The sequence below is a fragment of the Mustela erminea genome, chromosome 4 (assembly GCF_009829155.1).
Source record: "Mustela erminea isolate mMusErm1 chromosome 4, mMusErm1.Pri, whole genome shotgun sequence".
NCBI classification, from domain to species: Eukaryota; Metazoa; Chordata; class Mammalia; order Carnivora; family Mustelidae; genus Mustela; species Mustela erminea.
This window is the reverse complement of record NC_045617.1, coordinates 69,346,497-69,368,870: the sequence shown is the minus strand read 5'-3', so window position 1 is coordinate 69,368,870 and position 22,374 is coordinate 69,346,497. Positions and strand designations below refer to the sequence as shown.

Genomic DNA, 22,374 nt, shown 5'->3' with positions numbered 1-22,374 from the left:
TCATAAATTGGATTTTGTCAAATGTTTTTTTCCTAGTCTATTCCAGTTCTTTTTTCTATTAATATCTATTTATTGGCATGATTATTAATATTTCCTTTTCTAGCCTTTTGGTGTGATGGATTACATTAATTGTTTTCCAAATGTTTAACTAGCCTTGCTTACCTGGGATAAATCCCACTTGGTCATAGAGTACAATTATTTTCATACATTGTTGGATTCAATTTGCTAATATTTTGTTGGGGGTGTTTGAATCTATGTTAATATGAGATATTGGTCTTTACCTTTCTTTTCTTATAATGTCTTTATCTAGTTTTGGTATTAGGGTAATGTTATCCTTATGAAATGAGTTTGGAAGTATGTTAAGTGCTTCTATAGAGATTCTCTATTGCTTACAATAGAATTGGTAAAACCCTTCTTTAAGTAGAATTTACCAGTGAGCTATCTAGGCCTGGTGCTTGATGTTTTAAAGGGTCATTAACTATTGATTCAATTTTTAAAATAGATATCATCTAGTCAGATCATCCATTTCTTCTTCTGTGGGTTTGAGCAGATTTTGTGTTTCAAAGAATTGGTCTGTTTCATCTACGTATCAAATTTGTGGGCTACCACAGTTTATTAAACCAATCTACTATGTAAGACCTCTTAGATTTTTCCAATATTTTGTAGTTATAAATATACAGCAATGAATAATCTTATGCACATGCAATTTTGTTGGAAGTATATCCTTTGGGAAAATTCCTGGAGGTGGGCAGACATATATTTGGTAGTTTTATTTTCTAAAACCAAATGTACTATATTGACACAACTTTGATTTCTAAATTGGTATATTCAAAATCCACATTTAATGAGATATAGTTCTCCCCCACCAAAATGGAAATAATTTATGCTTTCTGAATCATGAAAGTAACAGTTGCTCATTGTAACACTATGTAAATTGTATAACTATAACCATATAGTTATTTTTTTACTTTTGGACAAAAGAACTATGTCATCTCACATTATGTAATTGTCTTTTTTTTTATTCTGCTAACGTAGAAATACATGATCAACTAATTTTTGACAAGTGCTTTCTATGTGAGTTATAATAATACAATAGAATTATTTGCCTTTAAACAGAGGAACCACATGTTACTGCTATTTTTAGTTGTATGTATTTTGGTAGACAGGTACGTTAAAGGGAGATTTTTGTCAGTTCCAGTGCTACTGAATCAAGGTTTACAATTAGTTTCATTTGCAGAAAGAGAACTTTCTAATCCACGTGAGGTCAGCTAAGGTCTTGGGAGTAGACTTGGAAAGAAAGAAATTCTAAATGTTGGCTTATTTTTCAGAATGAGTTAAAATTCTGGAAGTTTATTTTCTCAATGCATTTGTTTCTTTTTTTTTTTTTTCCCTATTCTTTCCTTTTTTTTTTTTTTTTTAAAATTTAAGAATTTGTAGTGCCATGGTTGGAATTAAGGGAGTTCATGGTCTATTCTTCTAGAAAGTCTGAGAAAGAAATGAGTTTTCTGGACCAGCAGAAGTGGATGGGTGGGATGAATGGAAGAAAGAAGTATACCTACTGCTATGTCCAAGATTGATCTTCAGCCACCAGTTTAGCTGGAGTTTGGTATAAGAATGTCTTGGAGTGTTTGGTCATTTTAGAATAAGTAAATGGAATTTCTAGGAGTCTGTATTTGTGCCTGCAGATTGGGTTGATCTCAAGGCTATAAATCCCATCTGGTTTTTGGCACTTGAGTTTATTTCCAAATTACATTTGGGTTCTTTGAAAATCCTCTTGCCCTGGGGACATCTCTTCCTTCCTCCACCTCCATCCCCACCCCTGCCTCACCACTATCCCACCACCACAACTTGTCATCTGTTTACTTTGGGAGGGCTGAGCATGGGAATGGAAACAGAACATAAACTGAAACAGTTTGGAAAACACAAACAAGACTGTTGGAAGAAACGACTTCCTTTTTACACAGCACCCTTGGCAGACCACAATCACTGCCTCAATCAGTGGACTCACGCTTGAACAAACTTCCAGACAGGAACAAACCTCAGTCTTCCAGTGACAGTGAATTCGTACAACTGTGCCTCCCCGATCCACAGTATAAAGGCAGCTGGATGATGACTAATAAGGCAGGACCAAGACTTAGAGCTACACTCCTTCAATTCTTCTACAATATTATGTTTGTCCATGGATAAATTAAAGATGTGTGGATCTAGAAGACACCTGGAGAGGCTATTTAGTCCCTCTTTTAAGGCATACTCAATTAAAGAATAATGTTCTATGTCTCCAAGGGATGAGCAAAGATATAAAAAAGTTCTTCCGTTTCTCGAAACTAAGAAAATTTGCCTAATGATTACAAGTGTCTTGTCTATTTAATGTGGTGCTTAGGAGGTTTGTTAGTCTCCTAAGGAAATAGAAAGCACTCATTTTGAACTAACCAAGCAATTGCTTCTGCTTCACTTGGGTTTAGGCATAGCCTCAGTGACTCAGATCTGTGGATTGTGTCAGGTTGTTCTTTGCGCTGGGATTTGCAGGTTTGACTCCTCTATTTCCTGCCAGAAGGAGTTAGTCACATGAATAGTATCCCCCATCATGGTTAGTGGTTGCCCTGATCTTTAAATTTGGCCTGCTTTTATTACAATCCCTATCCATTGGGTAAGTCCAAGAATACTTTTATAAGTTATGGCCACATAAGGAATTTAAGGGGAGAGAAGAAGACCCAATGGCATAGTTTATCCTGTTGCTCTGGGATATTGGAAAGGGGAAGAAACAAAAAACAAAAAACGGAAATGGATTGACCACAGTGGCTCAGATCAACTGGCCTTGGCGGTAGTTTCATGAGTTTCTGCCAGATTTCTGTGGATCTCATCTCAGAAAATAAGCTACAGAGATTTCGTCAAGAATCCCCTCAGATTCCAAACTCTGCCTCTTATGGCAGTTAAGCAAATTTTTTCAAAATTTAAAAAAAGAAATTTAGAATCAAATTTTAATGGATTACTTTGATACTAAATACCTTCCTCTCTTGACTGTTCTTTTGAATCTGGAACCAATCACCTTTTCCTATTCAAGATCTTCTCATTAAATCTCTTAATTCAACCAACATTTATTGAGTTCCTATGTTCCAGGCACTGTTCCCGGGGCTTTATATAATCAATGAACAAACTTGACAAAGACCCTTGGCCTTGAGAAACTTATATTCTAGCAAAGAAGACAAGAAATAATAGATACAACAGATAAGAAAATTAAACTGTATGTGTGAAAAAGTGATATGTGCTAGAAAAGAAAAAACAGAAAAAGTAAATCAGAGGAAAAAGCATCAGGAAAATAGGTTGTGGTGGCAGGTTGCTAGAAACATAAAATAGGGTGGTCAGGGTACCCTTCCTTGAGAAGCTGAGATATAATCAGACTTGAATGAGATAAGGTGTTAACCAGGCAGATTCATGGGGGAAGTTACAAAGGCACATGGCTGGTGTGCCCGAGGAGCTGTAGGAATCCAGTGTGGCTGTTAGGAAAACTTTCTTGTCCTCCACAACCTCTCTTCACCATTTCCTGGGATCCACCTTACCAAAAAAAAAAAAAAAAAAAAAAAAAGAAAAAGAAAGAAAGAAAGAAAGAAAGAAGATAAAGGAAATTATTTTTAAAGTTGCAACCAACTAAAAAAAGTGATCGAGTTTTTTTTTTTTTCTTTTTGTTGTGTTTAACAGGTACTTTAAGTCACATTGTTCCAGGGTAAAATCTCCTTACAGGCAGAGACAATAATGAATAGGGTGTATCAAGTTCTAGTTTGCAATAACAAGTCTGTTAGCAATCACCCCAAGCATAACTGCATTTTATACTCTATTCCTATTATGGTATCAGGATGAGCTTTAAGAAATTGCCATTCAATTTAAAAAACTGCTAAACATTGACAATTTCACATCATTTAACCCCTTCCCTGCTTTGGTGACACTGAAATAAAATAAGATGGAATGTTTTGATTTTCAGAGATGTGCTTTGGCATTGCCATATTTTGATATAGTCTTTTGTCCTGAGCTATAATTGTTTGCTTCGTGAAGCACTTTCTAATTCATAAAAAGCACCACACACTTTCACCTGTCTTGCTATTTGATTCCACAATCTTTTGACACAGTTGTGATTGTTCCCCGTTCACATATAACAAACCTGGTAAGAATGGAGTTGAAATTATTTACTCAAGACCTCAAATTTACTAGAATGCTAATCCAGGATTGGACTCCATGTTTTTTTGGTTTTTGTTTTGTTTTTTTTTTTTTTTGCTCCAAGTTCACTGCTTATTCCATTTTTACCATAACTAAAGTCTACTACTATTAATTAATCATGATATTGAAGGATACAAGAATCTTAAAACTCAGGTCTTGCCTTCTAGCTGATAATCTAGCTGAGGCAGGGTTTTCTAAGGTAACATCTGTGGAATCCTACTCAGGTATGATGTCTCACTGTATGTGTTAACATGGCTGGATCTATTCTGGATGTTTCTGTGTAGGTGTTTTTGGATAAAATTTGCATTACGTAGGTGGACTTTGAGAAAAGCACATTGCCCTCTGTAATGTGGGTGGGCCTCACCCAATCAGTTGAAGGCTTGACAGAAACAGGAACTTCTCCAAGCAAGAGGGAATTCTCCAAAAGACTGTCTTCAGACTTCATCTACAACATTAGTTCTTTGGATTTGAACTGCAAACTTGCTCCTCCCTGGGTTTCCAGAAACACTCTGCAGATTTTGGATTCTCTAGCTTCCTTAACTGCATGAGCCAGTTTTTCTTTTTCTTTTTTCTTTCTTTCTTTTTATTTTCTTTTTTTTTTTTAGACAGAGAGAGAGCTTGGGGAGGGGAAAGGGAAGAGGAAAGGGACTGGGGGCAGAGGGGGAGGGAGAGAGAGAATCTTAAGTAGGCTCCCCACCCGGTAGCAAGGCCAATCCAGGGCTCAATCGCATGACCCTGAATTATGACCTAAGCTGAAATCAAGAGTCAGACACTTAACTGGCTCAGCCACCCAGGTGCCCCGTGTGAACCAGTTTCTTAAAATAAATCTTATTTTATATATAATATATAATGTGTGGGTACATATGTGTGTGTGTATTCGTGTGTGTGTATTGGTATGTGTATCTTATTAATTCTATATCTCTGGAGAAACCTGATTTAAAGGTTTAATCTATTAACAGATGGTCTATATGTTTGGGAAGCATTAAACACGATCATGTCCTTTGGAAGTCTATACGTGCTCATTAATAGATCAAAGGCTCCAAGGATTTTTTTTCAGTAAAAGAGAAAACAACAACAACAACAGAAACAAAACTTTGTAACTAAAACAAAAGGCGGCCAGCAACCTGTGCGTAAAGTGCTAGCGTTCTGAAGAATATCCTTAGTAAATGTGGAGCAATGGAGCCAATTTGTAAAACAAGTCGTACACGGGAGGGCCTGCCAAGTGCTTTGGAGAAAGGACAGGGAACGAACGGGAAGAACAGCTCGCCAGTTAAAAGGCGGGGCCCCTGTAGCATACGGCCCGAACTCTGTGCGGTTCATTTTTGTTGCTAAAACTGGACAGTTTAATACCTGCTGTAAAGAGGAAGTGAGCTAACACATGAAACATGCTTAGAAAAGAGAAAACTGCCGTTACTATACTCTGTTACTTGTTCTGAAAATTACCCTGGGACTATAGACCCCCATGTGAAAGAACTTAGTCCAGTCTTAAATATTAGCTTGCAGGAAAATAACACATTTTTTTTTGAAAATATACAACTCAGCACATTTTAAAATGTAATTCTTTGAACCATTATGGAGGGTGCTATTACAAGACATATTAGTGATTCAATAACATGGCTGACTGGAGTCTGGGTGAAAGGCTGGCTGATGGATCTTTGTTCTCTTCAGAACTTCTGTTGGCATCATTGCTCTTAAAAGTAACTTGAGCCCCAGCATTCATGATATCACAATTATTTACTTATATGCTTGTGAGCAAGTTGTGAGTAGAAATCTTATCTCATGCATCTTTGTACCAGCAACTGATACAGGATCAGGCTGTCTGATTAAGGGGCTTGTTACATGCTAAGCAAAACTGTCAGCCCCATTTATACTTGTTAGGAAAGCGTTAACCACTTTGGCTGTACTAAGCTATGCTTAAGAGAAACCTTACACATAAAGATGCAATAATGTGATTTGTCCTCCCTATAGTTAAATCCCAGTGAGAACAAATTCTGCTCAGCTTTAGTCTTCCTTCTTTTCTTTAGCTTCCCAGATACCCTGCAGAGTGCCTGTTGTTGACAAGGCATATAGCAAACTAAAAAATATCTAACTCATAACTCACTATGCTCTAATTCATTGTGCAGAGAAGTCACCATCTGCTGACTGACAGGGAAAAAACTTGAACCCAAGCCTCATCCTGTTTAAAGCTTTGTGTGACCTTATAATGTAAAAGCAATCTTTTGGGGTGGTGTTGGGATGCTTTAGGATGAAAATATTTCATTCTCTTTTCCTCTCTTGGATGATGTCCAGGTTTAAACAAAAGAAAGGTGGACTTGGTGGCCTTGTGGTCTTATGGGGGGAGAACCCTGGCTTCCCATCATCCATGAGTGTGCTCTGGCTGACATCTTCTGCGCTGAGACGTACCTTCCTCTCTGCCTTGCCGTGGAATTGCCCTACTGGTCCCCAGTGTTGAACTCTAGCAGTGCTGAGCTCGAGGTCCTTCCATTTGGCTTGGACACTTGAGCCTCTGAGTCTCTTACCACATCTTCTCCATCTAGTTGGCCTGGAAATCCAATCCCACCCCCTAATGTGGGATTTCTTTTCCCACACAAGCTGACTCTAAACCAGGATCCATGCCACAGGGAAACTGAGCAGCTCAGGAAAGTGAGCTTCAGGAACTTCCTTTCCTCCCTGTCTCGGTGACTGTACCCTGTTGCCTTACGTGGGCAGCTTCCTCCCTGGGGCCACAGTACCTGGCCACCTGCCCTGTACCTTTGAAAGCTATTTCATCATGAACCTAACACATTTGGTCAGTAGACCAGCGATGTAAAAACTGATATGTACATCTGACTGTCACCACTTTCTGTTTTCTCCTTCTTTCCACAGTCTGATGAGGTCAATAAAGAGCAACCTTCCCTCCTTCTTTTGGATCCCCTGCACTGAAAACTCTGTGTCTTGGCAGTCAGGTCAGTTCCTGAGTGTGTTGAAGGGGAGATCAAGGAATGTAGGTGCTCATTTCCCCAAATAATAATCTGTGGTGAAAGACCCTGGTCTCTGGGAAAAGTCCTATTTTTGAACATCAGAACCTCAGTGTTTCATTTGATATTTGTGAATGAATGAAAAAAACATAATTGATTTCCCTCACTTTACTCTCTTCCATCTTTGGGCAAGCCAGGATGAATACTTGTGCTCAAAACAGGCAAAAGAGAAAAACCACATTAATGGTTTTCCAAAAAAATTTTTTTTAGGATTGAAGATGCTTCTTGTTGAATGAATTGTATTGAGGGAGTAGTTATTGGTTACTTTAAAGATGGATTGGTTGATTTGATAGAGAGAGACAGAGAGCCCCCGTGTACAAGTTGGAGGAGGGGCAGAGGGAGCAAATCTTCAAGCAGATTCCCCGCTGAGCACAGAGCGGGCCCTGGGACTCCATCTCAGGACCCATGATATCACGCCCTAAGCCGAAACCAAGAGTCAAGCTCACTCAACCCACTGAGCCACCGAGGTTTCCCAGTTATTAGTTACTTTAAAATCATACGCATTGCACTTCGGGACATAAAAGATAACTGAAAATGAGGCAGGTAAGGTATAATTTTAGTATTATTACTTTAGCGCCTAGTTCCTTTCTAGGAAGACTTTAAATTTATCACCCTTTTTCAAAGTGTTTTTGAAATAATTAGAGATTCACAGGAAGTTGAAAAATTAGAACAATGAGTCCAGTATATCCTTCACCCAGCTTTCCCCAGTGATAACATCTCACATGACTGTAGTAAAATATCAAAATCAGGAAATGTCATTGTGTAATACTGTTAACTAGTCTATTGGCCATATAGATCTCACAACTTTTTACATGAATTTACACAATACTACTTACTTCTACTTACACCATCTCACTTCTCTTCACACTCCTGAGAGTAGGTACAGGTGTAGCAAGTGAAATTCAGAGAATTTAGAGTACTGTTCTCTTCTAGTATGATGTCCCCCTCTGAAAAGTATGCCCCGAAGTGTTTTCCTTTTAAAATTTGAACTGTTCCTACCAAAGATTTGTTAAATTCATCCTAAATCTATGGGCTTTATTTTGAATTGTATTTTGGGGGGGATCTCTAGAGATGATTGTTGCCTGAGATCTCTAGATAAAACTTGGAGGGCAAGATGCTGATAATGGGGAAGGATCCATCAAAGGAGAGCCTGGGACCAGGCAGGGAAAATGCACTTCCATTCCCAGATCACTGCGGGAAAGCTGTGTTCATCAGGGATGTCTGAGACAACCATGAAATGTGGCCACCTTAAAATGGCAGGTGACTTTGATTTTGAGAAGCAACACCAAATGAAGAAGAGAAACATTAAAACCTAAAATTATAGTCATCTTTACTTCAAAATAAGAATAGCTTAGATAATATGTAAGTGTAAGTTTGGAAACCTTAAAACAGCAAGGAAGAAAGTGGAAGAATTAGACTCTCTTACATTTCAAAAAGCAATTAGGGAAAAACAGCACAGTGTACCATAAGGCTAGAAACCAGTTGTCTGGAGGTTTTAGTGGTGCCAATGGGTAGAAAAAGTTTCCATATAATTTCAATAACCAAGTAGAGTCAGAGTGACTCAAGACATGTCTGGAGTTTAGACTTATTTGATGGAAACTTTGTAGGCTGAGTTTTCCTCTTTTCCTACTGTGACTTTACAAGCCAAAGCCCACATACTTGGAAACAGTAACTAGGCAATTAGTAAATGGCTGCTGAGTGATGGCGTCAATAGTTGGAAAAAGGCTTGAATTTGGATTCATGACAGTTATCAAGGTAAGATTTCTTACTCTTATGTTATAGATAGCTTTGTATTCCAACAGGACACATGACTATCGGAGTAGAAGTTTGCTGGGTAAATGTCAAATTAAAATTCATGTTAATCAGTCAAGTGTGTTATATAAAAGTATAGAGAAAAAAATTTTTTTTTTTTTTTTTAGGTTTTAAAAAAGTTTTCTTAAAAAGTACTTGCCCTGGGAGGCTCCATGTGTCCTCAGAAGCCACTGCTATGTTCTTTCTGAAAGGGCATCCAGAAAGCTGCCAACACAGAGGGAACTTACCTTCAAAGAGTCCTCATCCCAGCACCAGGAGCTCTGGGTTGGCCTGCTCCTTCTCATCAGAAGCCAAAGCTGGGGGGCAAAGACAGGCTGGGATCAAAACTGAAAGCATCCTTGTCACTTTCATACTCTGTTTATGGATCTATGACAATATTCCATATTTATTTACCTGGTGGAAACAATATTCTCTTGCCTGCAGAATTTCACAACTACTTCCAACACACACACACACACACACACACACGCACACACACACACACACACACACCGGCTTTGGTGGGTAAATATTTTGATAAAGTGCTTGGGATGGAGCATGAAACCCCCCCGGGGGAGACTTCACTAACACTATTGATCTGTTTTTTGACTGTGGTGGTGATGGCTATAGTCTGTGGAGGGCGTTCCTCGTCACCCGCTTGGGTTTCTTTCTGATAATCAAGAATTCAAGCCAAAGGCTGGAGTTGAATGTTAAGACAACAGAATTTTTTGATTGGCAGGTAAGGAAAGGGAATGTGGGAACAAAGAGTGACGACTAACTTCCCTTGAGCTTTTCTTGGCAATACGTGATGTAATTTATTTTCCTCATTTCCCCTAGAAATCACCAGTAAAATTGATAGTACTTATGAATGCATTGTAGTGTTGGGTTTATTTTGAGGATGTAGCAAAAAACTGAGTTTGGTTTCAGAGTAGACACAGGATGAGAATGGGAGCCATCACAGAATTTCAGGCACATCTGGTTATTTCGACTTTCAGGCAGTGACTCAGCTCATCTTAATTGGAAATGCTATTATGATTATCAGGTTATCTGGTGTTAATACTTTTCCTCCAAATATAGCCTCATGAAGGAAAAAGATGACTGCTTTCGTAGGCCAGAAAACATTTCCTTTCATATATGCTTACAATTGTATCTTTATGCCACTAACAAAAATTTAAACACATGACTCTTGATGGAGAAATAAGACCCATTTTGCAAATGGTTTGTTTGGACTAACCAATCAATGGGGGAATTTCTGATGTAGAAAAATTAATAAATAAATACCTGCACTGAATTTAAAATATTATCTTAAAAATGAAAAAAATCACTTCTTAATCTTGTTACAAAGCTGTAAATGCTTTTTTTAAATTTTTTTTAAAGATTTTATTTATTTATTTGACAGGCAGAGATCGCAAGTAGGCAGAGAGGCAGGCAGAGAGAGAGAGGAGGAAGCAGGCTCCCCACTGAGCAGAGAGCCCGATGCGGGGCTCAATCTCAGGACCCTGGGATCATGACCTGAGCCGAAGGCAGAGGCTTTAACCCACTGAGCCACCCAGGTGCCCCTGTAAATGCTTTTATAACAGAGAAATACAGATAGGAAAAAGAAATAACACTCAAAATAGGAACAAGCAGAGCAGATCACGGCTGACATCTGGATACATATCCTTCTAAGTGCTACTTGTATAAGGTCATATTCTGTACATTGACTATTTGCTGTTTCCTGCAGATGATAGTACTGTGCTATATGCTCTACGTACAGTATTTCATTAACCTTTTTATATACCAGGAGATCAATGCTATCTCATTTTTGTGAAGATACTTGGCTGTTTAAAGAAATAGAAGTGCTACAAAAACACTCTATTTATGGCATGTGATGCATTAAATTGGTAAGCTCCACTGTTACTTCAGTCCAGACACTGGCCTAAGTTGAAAAATTCTACCAGGAGATTTCAGAAATATAGAGAAATCCAGACCAAAACTAAACCTTCTAATTTAGAGAAGAAAGAATTCAGGAATATCCAATGTACAGAGTTCACTCTCTATTGATTCAAATATAATAGAAAGTATCCTCATACTTGACTTATTTTCAAATATAGAAGTGCTAGAATCACTAAAGACAGAGCTGAGTTGTCTCCAGTAAAATATTCAAGGCGGCGGTGTTTGAACAGAAACATAATTTTGGTCATGTACTTGCCAAAGCAATTAGCATTACTTTAATTAATACAATTATTGATTGTAGTTATGGTTAAAATCATTAGTGTAGAAGACAACATAATGAAATGAGACTATCTTATACTACAGAAAGTATACAACACTTCCCAGCTTTAACAAGCTAGGTATTATTTTATCTGTATTTATTTTATATTTAAATTTTTTAACAGACATACTGTAAATTTGGGAAATGTGAAAGCTTTTTTCCAAATGAAATTGTTTAAGACAAAATCTATGAAATATGAGTCACCTGTCAGACTTCCAAGAAACCAATACTCCTGAGTTTCCTTCACACATGGTGATTCATTCTTCCAGGATCCTCCAGAAGGTGGGTGGCAAAGGAGAAATTAAGAACAAGCATAAGAATTAAATGATAGAAAGTGTCTTCTTTTACACATGATGTTTCTCATCTGAATGCATATTCCTGTATCTTAACCCATTTTTGGGAATTACTTGATATTTTTTTATCTCACTTCTATTCTACGATCTATGGTGATTCACCTGGAGTTGGGAGTTACTAGGAACCACTGGGATCACAGGAGGACTGAATAATGAAATATTTATGTGGCTGGAGGTTTACATTTAAGAAGCACTATTTAAAACAATGTAACTGTGCTTGAAAGACCACTTTATAAAATATATTACAGCTCTTCCTGCCCCTTTAAGTTCTATACAGAACCAGATATTGTCCTACAGACTCTTATTATCCTGAACAGCAATACACTCTGCCCTTTGGCCAACCTTTCTTTTCTTTTTTTTTTTTTTTTTTTGGTTTTTGTTTGTTTGTTTTTGTTTTAATATAGCTTAATAGTTTAATATTTGTTTTAAATATAGTTTAAATATAGGTTGTGCTTACTTTTCGATGTGTTTTCCACTGCTGCTCCTTACCTACCCCCTGTCCACCATGTTCTGTCTTTTGGTTTCAGGTGATTGGTTGTCACTTCTTTCTCTGAAGATATGTGACTGCTTAGACCAGCACTGCCTGCCACTTTTCTCGTTCACATTACAGAGATTGTGTTATGGGCAGAATTATGTTGCCCCCCAAATTTATATGTTGAAGTTCTAACCCCCAGTACTTCAGAATGTGACTCTACTTGGAAATAGAGCCTTTGCAAGTGTGATCAAGTTAAGATGAGGTCATTAGGGTAGGCTTAATCCAAACGACTAGAGTCCTTAGAAGAAGAGAAAATATGGACATAGAAACATACAGAGGAAAGAGGATGTGAAGACACAGGGAGGATGGAGAAGAGAGTCTGAAACAGATCCCTCCCTCAGAGCCCCCAGAAGTAGCCAATCCTGCCAACACCTTATCTAGAATTTCTAATCTCTAAAACTGTGAGAAAATAAATTTTTATTGTTAAAGCTCCCCACTCTGTGGTACTTTGTTATGGCTACCCCAGCAAACTAATGCAAGTTGACTTGAAAATCATGTAACCAAATTAATGAATACCATGAAAACTAACTATAAATAGACTTTGGGAGTCCAAGAACATATTTTCTATGAGCAGTTTTTTATGAGCTTTATAGTATGAATATTGGCTATCCAACCCGAGTTATTTTACACTGCCTTCCTAGATGCTACTGTTCATTCATCCAATTATCTATGCAGTTAATGAATATTTGTTGAGTTGTATTGAAATTTGGGAATATAGTACCAGACATTATGCCAGACACGGTACACTGAAGTGTTGGTACAGCTCCCAGGGAACTTACAGTCTCAGAGAGGGAAGCAGTTACAATGAAGTACAACAGGTACATAGGATATTGGTGAGGTTCAAAGGAAGGAGTGATTTATTTCACCTGGAATCTCTGTATAGAGATGGTGATTCTTGAGCACACAGAAGGGAAGAATGGGCACTATGCTTGCGGCATGCTGTGGACTGAATCATGTCTCCCCAAAATCAGATATTATCCCTTAACCCCACGAGATGGTATTTGGAGTTGGGGCCTTTGGAAGATACTAGATTTAGATGAGGTCTTGAGGATGGGACCTTTATGATGGGATTTGTGCCTTATGATCTCCCTGATATGAGGAAGTGGTGATGCAACATGGGGGCTTAAGTGGGTAGGAGAAGAATAAATGAAACAAGATGGGATTGGGAGGGAGACAAACCATAAGTGACTTTTAATCTCACAAAACAAACTGAGGGTTGCTGGGGGGAGGGGGTTTGGGAGAAGGGGGTGGGATTATGGACATTGGGGAGGGTATGTGCTTTGGTGAGTGCTGTGAAGTGTGTAAACCTGGTGATTCACAGACCTGTACCCCTGGGGATAGAGTATTATGCCTCCATCAGAAAGGATGAATACCCAACTTTTGTAGCAACATGGACGGGACTGGAAGAGATTATGCTGAGTGAAATAAGTCAAGCAGAGAGAGTCAATTATCATATGGTTTCACTTATTTGTGGAGCATAACAAATAGCATGGAGGACATGGGGACTTAGAGTGGAGAAGGGAGTTGGGGGAAATTGGAAGGGGAGGTGAACCATGAGAGACTATGGACTCTGAAAAACAATCTGAGGGTTTTGAAGGGACGGGGGGTGGGAGGTTGGGGTACCAGGTGGTGGGTATTATAGAGGGCACGGATTGCATGGAGCACGGGGTGTGGTGAAAAAATAATGAATACTGTTATGCTGGAAATAAAAATAAATAAATAAATAAATAAATAAATAAATAAATAAATAAAAAGAAGAGATTCTAGAGAGCTTGCTTATCTCTCTCTCTACTGTGAGAGGATTCAGTGAGAAGACAACACTCTATAAGCCATAAAAAGAGTCCTCACCAGAAACTGGCCATGCTAACACCTTGATCTTCAACTTCTAGCCTCCAGAATGTGGAAATATTAATATCTATTGTTTAAACCACTCACTCTAGGGTGTTTTGTTATGGCAACCCAAACTAAGATAGGGCATGAAGCATAGGGCATAAGCAAAGACTCAAAAGGAACTCATGGCTAGAGGGCTTAACTAGTCATTCATTTTTTTCACTTGCTTGTTCATTCATTGATTCATTCATTCACCTATTCATTTGTTTATTTGTTCTATAAATATTTAATTGGGTGCCAACCATGTGTTAGGAGCTCTACTAAGCCTTGGAAGTACAGTGGTGAACAAGTTAAGTTTTTGATCTAATGAAAAGTTAGATAATAAACTGATGAGCAAATAAACAAGATACTCTCAGATTGTGAAAGTGTTATTAAGAAAAGAAACAATTTTGGGCACCTGGGTGGCTCAGTGGGTTAAAGCCTCTGCCTTTGGCTCAGGTCATGATCCCAAGGTCCTGGGATCGAGCTCCGTGTTGGGCTCTCTGCTCAGCAGGGAGCCCGCTTCCCCTCCTCTCTCTTTGCCTGCCACTCTGCCTACTTGTTATCTCTGTCTGTCAAATAAAAAAATAAAATCTTAAAAAAAAAAAGAAAAGAAAAGTAACAACAATGAGATGAGGAGGGATGCCTGGATGGCTCAGTCAGGGTTAAGCGTCTGGCTTCGGCTCAGGTCAGGATCCCAGGGTCCTGGGGTTAAGTCTCACATTGGGCTCCTTGCTTGGTGGGGAGCCTGCTTCTCCCTCTGCCTGCCACTCCCCCTGCTTGTGCTCACTTTCTCTCTCTGACAAATAAATAAATATAAAATCTTAAAAAGAAGGAGGAGGAGGAAGTGGAGGAGGAGGTGAAGAGGGAGAAGAAGAAGAGGAAGAAGAGGAGGGGGAAGAATGAGATAAAGAGTAACCAGGCACTGCTCTCTGAAAAAGTAACAGTTAGCTAAGTTCTGAAAAATGAGAGACTGGGAAACAGTGATTCAGGTAGATGGGCCTGTACGTTCCGAGACAGAAAAGAGCTCCATGTATTCCAGGAGAAGACCTAGCGTGCCTGGAACACAGTCTATGAGGGAGAGATGTAAGGAAAATTGGAGACTTATGGAGTAGCCCAGTCATGGAAGGTTTTGTGTGCCAGGTCAAGATTTGTCCTAAGATGGTCTGTGGACAACAAGGAAACGTTGACGACATGAGGCCAGAAACACCACGGTAAAATGTTTTGCTCACTTCGACAGCAATGTTAAAGATGTGTTTGTTGGGCTACCAGATAAATTCTGGTTCCCATCCATATTTTGGAAATATTTACACCAAAATAGTATTTGTTGTTTACCTGAAATTCAAATTTAACTGGCCATTCTGTATTTTTATTTGCTAAATTTGACAACCCTAGCTGGAAAACACAAAGGCAGAAATAAATGGCTCTTATGAGTGCTCAAAGAGAGATGACAAAGGCCCAAAAAGGCAAAAAAAAAAAGAAAGAAAGAAAAAGTGGAGGGCGGAGTAGAGGAGAAAGGAGGTGGATGTGAGTGGATTTGGTGGTTAATGATTCTGGTGGGATGTAGGAAACCAAGATTTGAGGTAAAGGGAGGAGGTGAGAGTGACTAAGTTTTATGGCTCGGGTGGATGACATTGTCTGTCTCTTAGAGATAAAAAACAGAGACGATTTGGGGAGAGGAAGGAGTTAAGTTTTGGAAGTACTGAATTTAACATGCCAGTGGCCCCTTCAGGTGAAAATAAACAGGAAGTAATTGGACATAGAGATCTGAAAGTCAGGAAGATTCTGGTTGGAGAATTCTGGGTCCCTGATTTGTGAGTCATCAGTACACAGGGGCCAGTTAGGTTTGTGAAAATGATCACATTAGAGTGAGAAGAGTCAGGACAAACCTTATGATAATTCTGTTATCTAAAGGACAAGAAATGGGAAGAGGGGAAAAAAGAGAGAGAAGCAATAGAATGCGATGACACTGATGAAAAGGAAAGTTTAGAAAAGAAAAGAGTGGCTTTCCCCTTTTAGGTAATGAGAAGGAACTGCTAACCAGAAAACACCCTTGCTAAGTCACACCTAATATGCTGGATAAAATATGACAAACAGGCTTTAAATGTGTAGCTAAATTTGCAAAAAAATAAGAGATACCCCCAGGGCCCATACACCAAAGAATAACTCAACACTGGGGTAGGGAGCATGTAAACTGGGTCCGTAGCGGTCTCGGGGGAGGTTACAAGCTTTGGGGCCAGTATCTTCATTTCCATGAAGGAGCAGGAGATGAGACTTTATAATTAAGAAAAAATTAGAAATAACTTACATATTCATGAAGAGGCAACAGCATGAACAAATTGCGAATGTACATACAGTAGCACAGTACTAAAATGCAATTACAACCAACTATGAATACATGTATCACTGCAGATACGTTTCCAAAGCAGAATAGTTCTACAGCATTGCCTTTAAAGGAAATTTTAAGAATACAAAAGATTAAATAGTGTTAATTAATGTATGTATCACTAATAAAATGCGCACCCTTGATAGGATATAGTCATGTTAGTGGTTGCCTTCAATGAGGAAGAGAAAGAGAAAGGGTCAAGGAGAAGCATGGGTGAGCCCCGTAGTATTGATAATGCTGTATTCCTTCAGTAAAAGAGAAAAATAAGGTACAATGTTAAGATTTGATGTTAAAATGTTAAGATTTGTCAAACCTAGGTAATTAGTATATAGGGCCTTGTAGTTTGCTTGAAGTAATAGAATATTTAATGAATGAAAGGAGAATTTGACATCTTATCGATAAACTCTAGAAACCAGAGGGAATTCAAGACTGCAGGACATAGTGTGTTCATGGGTACACACGTGAGTGTGCATGTGTAGGCAGGCATGCCTGGGTGTGTGTGTGTTTGTGTATTTGTTTATGTTGGAAGAGACCGAGGGTGTTTTTATAAGTTGCGTAGAAGGTCCCAGGGCAGTTTCACACATATGAGTGGGCAAATGAATACATAAGTGAAAGATGGCCTTAGTTTTCTCTGTCAACTGCAGAGAGAAAAGAAGCCGGAGGGCTTGACCTGTGGAATTTAAGAATCAGTTCTGTGGTCACCCATACCTGTCAAAAGGGCTAAGATAAAAAACACAAGAAACAATAAGTGTTGATGAGGACGTGGAGAAAAAGGAACGCTCATGTGCTGTCACCAGAAATGCAAACCGGGACAGTCCTTGTGACAAAGAGCATGGGGGTTCCTCAAAAAATCAAAAATAGAACTATCTTATGATCTAGTAATTGCCCTACTGCTTATTTACCCCAAAATATAAATACATTAATTCAGAGGGATACATGCACCTCTCTGTTTATTGTCGTATTATTTACAATAGCCAAACTATGGATATATAGATATAGATAGATACAGATATACATATAGATATAGATATATAGGTATATAGATATTATTCAGCCATAAAAAATAATATCTTGCCATTTGCAACAACACGGATAGAGCAAGAGAGTATAATGCTAGGAAAAATAAGTCAGAGAAAGACAAACACCATATGATCTCACTCTTATGTGGAATTTAAGAAATGAAACAAGCAAAGGGGAAAAAAAGAGAAAGACAAACCAAAAAATAGACTTTTAAATATAGAGAGTAAACTGATGGTTATGAGAAGAAAGGTGAGTATGGTGATAGATGAAATAGGGGATGGGCATTAAAGAGTAATTACTAAGATTAAAAAAAAAGAAGAAGAAAGAAAAGAAAAGAAAAAAAAACCCATTCTGTGAGGTATGCAGGGAGAAGAGGACCCGAAGTGAGCAAACCCGTACATACTCTATCCATCCATCCGTGCATGCACAGGTAAAATGATTAGGTGATTTTGAGTTCTAGGAGGTGAATTCACCAGATGGTTGAATTCAAGATACATGAAATATTATGGTTGTGCGTGTGTCTAGATATTTATTTGTCTATCTAACTACCTATGTCTGTTAACATATCGCACACGTCTTCACATTTTCGCTTGGTTTCAAAGCCCGTTACAGGATTACAGAGGGCAGGACACAGGATGGAGTGGGGAAATAGTTGGAAGGTGTGTTCATGATCTGCCCCCGTTACCACAAATAAATCCCTTAGCCTTTGTAAGCCTGGATACCTTCTCATCAATAAGATGAGATATGTCACAGGGTTTTGGAAAAATACAGCCTTAAATAGTCCAATTTTGATTTATTAAGAAAAAAATGGGCTCTGCCCCAGAAAAGAAGAAGTTAAAATTAATGAATGACAGATGAAACCCGGGCTAAATCAGGGGCAGGGAGCATGTTACTATCTAAAATCATTCTAGGGGCACCTGGGTGGCTCAGTGGGTTAAGCCTCTGCCTTTGGTTCAGGTCATGATCTCAGGGTCCTGGGATCGAGCCCCACATCAGGGTCTCTGCTCATCAGGGAACCTGCTTCCCCCTCTCTCTCCCCCTCTCTCTGCCTGCCTCTCTGCCTGCCTCTCTGCCTACTTGTGATCTTTCTCTCTGTCAAATAAATAAATCAAATCTTAAAAAAAAAAAAGATGATCTAATAAAATCATTCTAGTTATTTTAGGTATTATGTAGCTTTTTGTGCACAAATTTCCATTTTCATTGTTTTTACTTTTCCAATACCAATTAAATTGTGCTTTCTGCTTGGTTGGAAAAAATGAGCATTTACTATGCTGTATATGTGGGAGAGGATAGGGAAGCTCTTCGTTTGATCAAGGACATTCCCTGATGGACAACATTGCTCTGTGGTTAGACACACATACTCTAGAACTAATCCCAAGAAGTTACTTAACCTCCATGTAAAAATGAGGCTAAAGGTGCGATTTGCCTTCATACAGGATGAAGCACGTAGAGCGGCTGGTGCCTAGTAAGTGCTGTGTAATATTGGATTAATAAGTAAGTTCTGCTCCTCTGACACAGCAGCTTTTACCAGCTGCTGCAGAGGAGCCCCTTACACCCAAGACTGGCTTTTGCTCTGTTTTCTTGACAACGTTGCACATCATCACAACGCCCTCTCCAAAGGCCCTGGGACTCTCCAATGTTCTGGGATACCAGTTTGACTCGGCTGCGCTCTCATTTTACATGTTTGGGAGGGGGCAACAGAACGACAATCATTTACATTATCTTAGTGAAGTCTAAGAGCCCCAGGGGAGGGGCCTCCTGGCTGAATAGTAAAACTCTCTCTTCCCTCTTCTGGCATTATCCTTGGAGCCTGGTGATTTGGTGTGCTAAGGGCTTTAGGGGAACAGTGGGTTCCAGAAAATGTTGCTGGATACCATCTTTCTGGAGGACAGTGTCTTGGAAACCTTAACAAACATGCTGGTTCAGCTCTGGTGATTGGAGATAACGGTGGGCAAGTACTCAAAAAATGTACGAATGATGTCGTGTATATGAGGGAGTGTATGTTTTAACTCAAACAGAAGCAGCTTGGGAGAATTCTGCACTGAAGTATTAATGGTAATTACCTCTGCACAGTGGTATTTGAGTTGTTTTGATTTACTCATTTTCTTTTTGTTTGTATTTTCTAGACTTTGTTCAGTGATTGTGAATAGCATGTTTGAGAACAAAAAAGGAGGAAAAGTATTTTGAAGAGGCATTTCACCAGTTTGCCTAGTTTTGTCATCAAGTTATTTGGAAAAACGAGTTTCCATGCTTTCCAAGAGGGCTCTCAGGAAGGGGAAACCTTCTGCCACCTTCCTGCGTTCTGTGGCAGGGTCTAAGAAATAAGCTGACAGAAGATAGATCAACAGGAGAACAGCATACAAATCTTACTTAATATTTTTATCTGTACACGTGAGTCTTTAAAAATGAAAATGGTGTCCAAAAGAACCATTAGGTCCCGAAGCTTAGATTATTTTTTTTTAACAATGAATGATAAATTGTGGGGATGTGAGAAGACAAAGGAGTTTGGGCTCAGGGCAGTAAACTGTGAGGCAGTGATGAGGAAAATATATGGAAGAAACTAATGGAAGATGAGAATTATTTTAGTCAGTTGGCTTGTACATTCATCGCTGGTGATAAGAATGTTCTCTTCCTGGTGCAGGGAAGACATCCTTCTCATGGCAAGTTTTATGATATGCTTTCAGGTAGAAAGGGGGAGGGGGAAGCTTCCTGCACCTTCTGTGTGTCAAGTGCCTTCAGCTCAGTCCATATGCCAAAGCAGCATAGCTCAGGGTGGCGTGTTCTGACCCCTTCACGGCCATTGCTGGTCTTAGGAATGTTATGTTTTTGTCCTGATTCCGCTGGTGAGGGCCACAGGGCTGTGGGTTGAGTGAAGGCTGACGGTGTACACAGGAGCACTGAGAAGTGGTACAATGGATGTTGACTTCTTCCCTCCTCCCCACATTAGTCTCAATGGGGACAGAGAAATCTCTATTGCCCAAGGTCAAAAGTACTTTACTATCTAAGGTCTCCGAGGGAAAGAGGAGAGAATAATCCTTATCTTGACCTAGTAATCAATGGTGAGCTCTCTAAACCACAATGGCTCCTTTTTGTTAAACTAATTCTCTTGGTGGAAAGAATATCTTTGAACTACTCCCAACAGACAGGTCTCTCTCATCCGGTCTCTCTCTCTCTCTCTCTCTCTCTCTCTCTCTCAGTGATGAGGAGGGGAGGTTGAAGCTTTTGGCTAACAACTCCTAGGGGTGTTGCCAACAGTTCTCCTAAGGCTGTTCTCACGCTTTTCTGATGGATTTCCAAGGCCCACAAGTCTGAAAAGGTAGAAATAGAAAAAGAGCAATAAAGCATTAGATTCTCCCCTCTGTGCTTATGTGGCCAGTCTTGACCTCTTCTTCCAGGCTGAGGCTGTTGCACGGCTGGGGGTGAACAAGCCAGAATAAGAAATATCACACTTAACGCCCACTATTGTTTCCTGCTCCTTTTCGGTTCCAGTGGCCTGAGATTCCGGGTCCCGCTAACTCACTTCCTACTTGGGATTATCCTTTGACACTTCCGATTAAATGTAGGCACTTAGGGACCCATCCCAGGTGGAAGGAACTGGGTAGAAGAAGTGTTTCAGTGCAGCCTGAATGAACAGGGTTCCGAGCCTGAGTCACCAATTACCAGCCAATTGTTTAAGCAGAAGGTATGAGCTTCAGCCTCTGTCTTTGTAAAGCAGGAATACAAATCGTACCCATTCGAGCGGTTCCTGTGCCAATTAAATTGCATTGTGTTCTCAGTCCACCTAAAATTGTTGGGAGGCAATTATGAGGCAAAACCATTAATCTGGGATCAAAGAATTACAATTCAGGGTCATAGTGTCCCAATTAGGGAGCGAAAGTCAAGCAAAAGCAAAAAAGGAAAGACTCGTATACATTGTTTACAAAGAAGTTTGATTGGGTTGGCGACAAAACTCATCTGAGCTAAACATAAGTGGTTGCTAAGGCTATCACTAAGCAAAAGTCCCTTCCTGTAGCGACCTGCAGGTGTTCAAGCGGAGTCCTTGGAGTATTTGTGGTTTGGCCCGGGTGAAAAGTTCATGGTTCCATCTGGTGAAGACATGCTCACAGCCCACTTTTTTTTTTTTTTTTTTTAAGATTATTTGTTTATTTATTTGACAGACAGAGATCACAAGTAGGCAGAGAGGCAGGCAGAGAGAGAGGAGGAAGCAGGCTCCCCGCTGAGCCAGACACGGGGCTCAATCCCAGGAGACTGGGATCATGACCTGAGCTAAAGGCAGACACAGCCCACTTTTTAATGGACTCCTGGATCCGTTTTAAAGTTCCTTGACTTAAAAAAAAAAAAATGTTTCTTGACTTAAGTGACTCTATTTTACTTTGCCTTTCATACTCTCAATGCTTGGCGTGTAGTAAATATTTAATAAGAGTTAACACAAGCACAGAACAGTTGGGGAGCTAAGGATGGCTCTGCTTCTGGTTTGAGAGGTGCTGAGGAAGGACAGAAGAGGAGTTTATGAAAAGAATGGGCCACACTGGGGATGTGATCACCACCCACCCAGAATCATCTAGGCGGCTACTTCAGTAAAAAGTAGGAAAAAGTCCGTTTTCTTGACTAGTGCCTAAAGTTATGCTTATAGATGTATGCCCATTAACCGTGGTCTGCCGTCAGTGCAGAAATCTGCCGGGAACATTACCGGGGAAAATGAACGCTTCTCCTTGTGCTGTCAGTTTCCTTGTAAAGGGATCATCGGGAGGCTCAGAATATGTAGGTTATTGGAGAAGAGTAGGAAAAAAATGTACTGTTAAATACTAAAAATAAAGAAAAACCACCCAATCTACTTTAACCCTATCACAGCAGTCAGCAGTAGCTCATTGAAAGTCAGTTTCAAACTGCGACAGCTTTCAAAGACCCTTTTCATATATTTTCTGAAGTCTCCCTGAAAG

General features: G+C 39.5%; 1 long non-coding RNA gene across 2 annotated transcripts; it reads right to left on the bottom strand.

The window, feature by feature from the left end:
• Positions 1 to 893: 893 nt before the first annotated feature.
• On the bottom strand, positions 894 to 21,343 carry LOC116588452. Of its 2 annotated transcripts, none has more exons than XR_004284945.1 (4): positions 21,095 to 21,343; positions 11,476 to 11,544; positions 9,266 to 9,404; positions 894 to 3,552 (listed from the first exon to the last, which is right to left on the bottom strand). It is a non-coding gene; the product is annotated as an uncharacterized LOC116588452 (long non-coding RNA). The 2 variants fall into 2 exon arrangements; XR_004284944.1 differs by having other exon boundaries at positions 9,266 to 9,334.
• Positions 21,344 to 22,374: the final 1,031 nt, after the last annotated feature.